The sequence below is a fragment of the Galeopterus variegatus genome, unplaced genomic scaffold (assembly GCF_000696425.1).
Source record: "Galeopterus variegatus unplaced genomic scaffold, G_variegatus-3.0.2 Scaffold3894, whole genome shotgun sequence".
Lineage (NCBI taxonomy): Eukaryota > Metazoa > Chordata > Mammalia > Dermoptera > Cynocephalidae > Galeopterus > Galeopterus variegatus.
In genome coordinates this window covers 191,220-197,034 of record NW_007730005.1, presented here as the reverse complement: position 1 = coordinate 197,034, position 5,815 = coordinate 191,220, and the positions used below count along the sequence as shown (strand labels likewise).

At 33.6% G+C, this 5,815-nt stretch overlaps 1 pseudogene; it reads right to left on the bottom strand.

Moving 5' to 3' along the window:
- Positions 1-4,682: 4,682 nt before the first annotated feature.
- Positions 4,683-5,167, bottom strand: LOC103601823 (annotated as a pseudogene).
- Positions 5,168-5,815: the final 648 nt, after the last annotated feature.

Sequence of the window (5,815 nt, the reverse complement as noted above, 5' to 3'; positions counted from 1 at the left end):
AGAAAGACTTCACCAGGTGTGTTCCCTGGACTTTGGACTTCCCAGCCTCAGAAACAGTAAGCAAAAAATTTCATTTTCTTATAAACTACCCAGTTCCGTGTATTTTGTTATAAGCAACAGAAACGGTCTTCTACAGGCAATTAAACAGATTGTTTACCAAAATGTAGGATGATACTCCAGAAATTTTTGTCTTTTTTTGGAGGAAGCAAAAACCATTATCTTGGTTTTTAAAAGTAGTGTTTACTATATCATAATGATAATGTTAATGATGATATTAACTGACACATATAAAAGTACTTACTCTGTGCCAGATACTCTCATAAGTGTTTTTATTTAGTCCTCATAGCAATCCTATTAGGAAAGTACTATTATTATTCCTGTATTACGCATGAAGAAATGAAGGCAGTTTCTTATTAAAGATAGGTCTAGTGTTTGAATCCAGGATTTGAATCAAAGTGTTTGGCTCCATACGCTGCAGTCTGAAGGAGTATCCTCTACTGTTCTGTAAATTTTTTATTAACCATCAGTATATATTAAAAAATACAAGCTTCTTCTATTTTGGCAAATAAAATTACAACCTACATAATACACATAAAACACCCACATGCTGGACATTATCAAAGAATTTACTAGTAAGCCATCATACATACAAGGAACACTTCAAAGAAACAAACTGTGAAATATAAAAAAAAAATTATATTTGACCTTTTTACATTTAATTGGAGAAATATAACTATCTTGTAAGATTGTAGTGAAGGTGTAATGTAGCCAGCATGAAATATCGATATCTATATCTATATATCTATATCTATATATCTATATCTAATCTATATCTATATCTGTGTCTGGATATATATATTCTTGTCCACAGTGCTAAATTACAGGAATGGGAAGATAGTGGAGGGACACAATTGCGTAAATCAGAGGTCAGATGTGGCTTCAGGAAGGAGGCTGATGAGTTTTGGAATTTTAGCAAATACACATGTAATGACTCTCCTTCAGGAAGTTCAGCACCGCATAGCTTACTCCTTAATATCGCTATCTCTAGATCTGAGCAATATTAGAAAACAAAACACAACTCTAGTTAAACACCTTTTGTGAGACTCTGTGTTACTTTGGTGTTCTCTGTTGGTTAGGAATTTAATACTGTACTTTCTTATTAATTTTTTCTGACATTTGATAATATATCATTACAATCTTTCTTTCTAAAAGTTAATACTGAGGTATACTGTGAAGGGCTTTATTCCTTCATATATTGCTCTGGTATGTAAAATGAGCTTTGGAGTAAACTTTTTTTTACTTTTTGCAAAGCAGAAAACAATATTTTAGACCATTTGTAAATGGCAGGCTTGCGTTAAGCTTGTGATTCTTCAGAAGGGCATAAATCAGAAAAAAAGGAGGGTGACAAATATAGCATAAACTTTTGTCATTCTACAGATATAACTGGATATGTTGATGAATTCTGAGAGCTAAATATACTACTAATTTTGATACTATCTTTTAATCTCTCTAATTAAATTATCTCACATAACACTGTGTGATGATCCTGTGTGGCAAACAGCTGGCAAATCAGTGAAATATAAAACTCCAGAGAATCGGGAATATAATTTAATGGCAGAATTTAGAACCTATTTCATACTATTTCCACAACTGATATGGAATAAAAGAAATATGATTTAAAAATGCTTTACCATGTGCAAGGTTTCCCATCCTGCCAGAGTACCGATTGAAGAGATTTAGCTGTGGAATTCACTGTTTCTAAGAAATCAAGGCTTCTGTTTTTCACATGACCAAGTTCTTGAACAACTAGTTTACACTGAACATTTTTATTTTAAGAAAAGACTGAGAATTATTGCTCTTAGGGTTTTTTGTTAACTTTGTTTTGACTTTTCACACTGAAGTAACAAAGTAGTTTTTTATGATGTTAGTAAAATTAAGTGTAGTATAAACTATAGATAAAATGTGATTTTTATTGATTCATTCCAAATATATTTTACTATAAGTATTGACTATATGTAAAAATACATATGTATCATTTATTGTATAAGTATGTATCGCAATTAGATATTTGGATAAAAACTGTACACATAGAGGACTGTCTGATTAGCTCAGTTGGCCAGAGCATGCTGGTGATAACACCAAGGTCCAGGGTTTGATCCCTATACTAGCCAGACACCAAAGCAAAAAAAAACAAAAAACAAAAAAACAAAAAAAAAAGGAAGAAAAAAAATATATGAGATATATATAACATACATACACATACACACATACATAATACACATAGCCTAATCTAGATAGCTACCTTTATAGTTGTTTCAAGACATACTCATATATGCCCTAAATTGTAAATCTGAATACTGTAATTCAGAAGAGAGTGGTATGTTCTGAGAATTCTTTATTTCCTTTGCAATATAACTTTATTTCAAAGGGTAGTAGAAGTAATTTAATAAAAAAAAATACACATTTGTGAAATAAATATTAAGGCAGTGCCAATATATGAACTAACTCAACTGTTTTGTTTTCCATGTGAAAAGTAGAATGTTTAACCATATTAAATGGCTATGAGAGCTGCAAGCACAGTTCTCTGCTGTTAGGTACTCAACACATTTCACAAATGAACAGAAAATGATCTGAAAGTTTGGACAAATTCCATGCTGTTTGAGGACATAACTTAAATGGAAAATTTATAAATCAAAGATACAATGAGATAAACAAAAAGCAATGCATCTTATTTTGATAAGAATTATTTCCTCTAAGTTCTAATTTTGTGAAAAATAGCACTCAGCACTATTTGTATGATAAGGGAAGGATTTCAGTCAGGGAAAATCAAAGAACTTTAAAACCTTTATTGACACCATGTCTAGCCATATTCCTTTAAAAACCATAGCTTGAAAAGATTTACCTTCTAGCCTCTTGCTTAAAGGACTACTAATTTAAACTACAAAATAATTATGTTGAAAAATTGTAAAACTAATATTTATATTCTTACAAGGTTAGGACTCTTCATTTTTAATTGTTGTCATTTGGCAAGGATTCCCCTTTTTCTTGTCATGCCACAGATATTATGTTCATTATGGTGAAATTAAATGAAAGTACAGTGCAAATTTTCAAGTATCAGATTCCTCATTTTTCCATTGATGTTTGTTATGAATCCTATGTGCCCGCTCCAAAGTTCATGTATTGGAAACTTGATCCCCATTGTAATAGTGTTAAGAGAATGGGAAATCCAATTACGATATTTAAAAGGTGGGACCTTTGAGAAGTGATTGGATCATAGGGACTGTGCCCTTGTGAATGGATTGATCCATTCGCTCCAAAGTTCATGTATTGGAAACTTGATCCCCATTGTAATAGTGTTAAGAGAATGGAAAATCCAATTACGATATTTAAAAGGCGGGACCTTTGAGAAGTGATTGGATCATAGGGACTGTGCCCTTGTGAATGGATTGATCCATTCATGGAGTAGTGGGTTGCTGGTTTAATGGGTTGTCATGAGCATGGTTCTGATGGCTTTATAAGGAGAGCAAGTGAGAAGATTAGCTGTCTTGCTCATGCCATCCTCGCCATTTGACAAATTCTTATACAGATTACACAGGACTAAGTTAGTCACCCCTTGGCTTTTAAATATTTTGGTTCTTTAGACACATGCACAATTAATTTTCTTATCAGTCTTCTGCTGAACATTTACCCAAATGGGCAATTCAACTTGAATTTTGAAAAAAAAAAAAGCTATTCTAAAAATATTGTCTGACCCATTCCACCTGGTATTCTTCTGTAACAGTATGTCTTTGCAGGTTGTCCTCTGCTTTTCTTCTGCCCCCCCCCCCCCCCCCTTTTTTTTTTTTTTTGGTTCGTTTTTTTGTTTTTTTAGTTNCACCCCTTGGCTTTTAAATATTTTGGTTCTTTAGACACATGCACAATTAATTTTCTTATCAGTCTTCTGCTGAACATTTACCCAAATGGGCAATTCAACTTGAATTTTGAAAAAAAAAAAGCTATTCTAAAAATATTGTCTGACCCATTCTACCTGGTATTCTTCTGTAACAGTATGTCTTTGCAGGTTGTCCTCTGCTTTTCTTCTGTTCCCCCCCCCCTTACTTATTTTCTATATTCTGGTTAGTATATATGTTTTTTAAGTTTATTTTTTAATTAAAACATAATTGATTATACATATTTGTGGGGTACAGAGTTGACTATTAGTACTTGTGTAAAATATGTGATGATCAGATCAGTGCTATTACCATGTGCATCATTACAGATCATAATTATACTTTGTGTCCATTACCCGATTTTTCCCAAAGTCCCCTCCCCATTCCCTCCCCCCTCTGAAAACTATTGATCTGCTTGCTCCTATGGAAAGTTGAACATATTATTGTGGTTTCTTTCTTTTCTTTCCTTTCCTTTTAGTTTTCTTTTCTTTTCTTCCTTCCTCCCTTCCTTTCTTTGTTTCAGAAAGTTTTTATTTGTTCAAAGTAACCGGTTCTATTGATGCAAAAGAACCCAACAACTCCGCCAACACTGCTTTCAGAATGAACATATCAAACTTGATTTTCATTAGAATGTAGTTATTTCTTCACACTAATAAATAAAAAACCAAGACCCAGATATCTCTATAGATATATAGATATATATATGAAAAATAATGCAAACACTTACTGAGCTTCATCTTCTGGACAAGAACTCTAAGTTAGACTCTGTTCATAAAAAGCAATTACAGTTTGAGGACACTTCATGTTTGCCTCTTTTGCCAGCACCAAGTCTGCCTCTGAATCTTTCCGTTTCATAAGAAATGTCAGTTCTCCACTGCTGTCTGTGGCGCCTATTGTTCTTTCAGGTTCAAGGCCTCTGGCAAAGCCTCTTGGTTTGTCAGCCACATCTCTTGTCTTCTTTGATTTGCTATCATCAGATTCACTGTCAGATAAATACTTTCTGTATCATCTTTTTCTTTACCAACTTTTTGAGTATTAAGAAATACTTTAATTAACTCTGGCCAATTTTAATTATTTTCAGGTTCCCAAGCATTGTCAACATCTGTAAATCCCTCCCACTTAAGGAATTGCTCCACCTTCCCATTCACTGCACATCAGACCAGTTCTTTTTCCAACACAGATTCTTCAGACTCTGCCTCTTTGACTTTTTTACTTTTTCCATTCTTTTTCTTTCCCATTTTTTGCGATGAAGTTTTATTGGAGGCAATTTTTTATTGCAGATCTGAAGAGCTATATTATTCACGGCCTCCGAGCTGCTCCGGGTCACAGGTCTGCAGTGTCCTTTTTCTTTCCTTTTTTCCCTTTCTTTCCTTCCTCCCTTCTCTCTTTCTCTCTCTCTCTTTCTGTCTTCCCACTTATGAGTAAAGATATATAGTATATCTCTTTCTGTGCCTGGATTATTTCACTTAACATAATTTTCTCCAGACTCATCCATATTTCTGCAAATGGGAGAATTTCATTCTTTTTTTATATCTAAGTAGTATTCCATTGTGCATATATACCACAATTTCCTTATCATATAGCCTACCAGTGAATACTTAGGTTGGTTCTATATCTTGGCTATTGTAAATAGAGCTGCAGTAAACATGAGTGTGCAGGTATCCCTTCAGAATGATGATTTCCATCCCTTTGGGTATATATCCAGCAGTAGGATTGCTGAATCGTATGGTAGTTCTACCTATAGATGTTTGAGAAACCTCCATACTGTTTTCCATAATCGCTGTACTAATTTACAGTCCCACCAACAGTGTAGAAGTTTCCTCTTTCTCCACATCCAATCCAGCATTTGTTTTTCTGTCTTTTTGATAATAGCCAGTATAACTGGG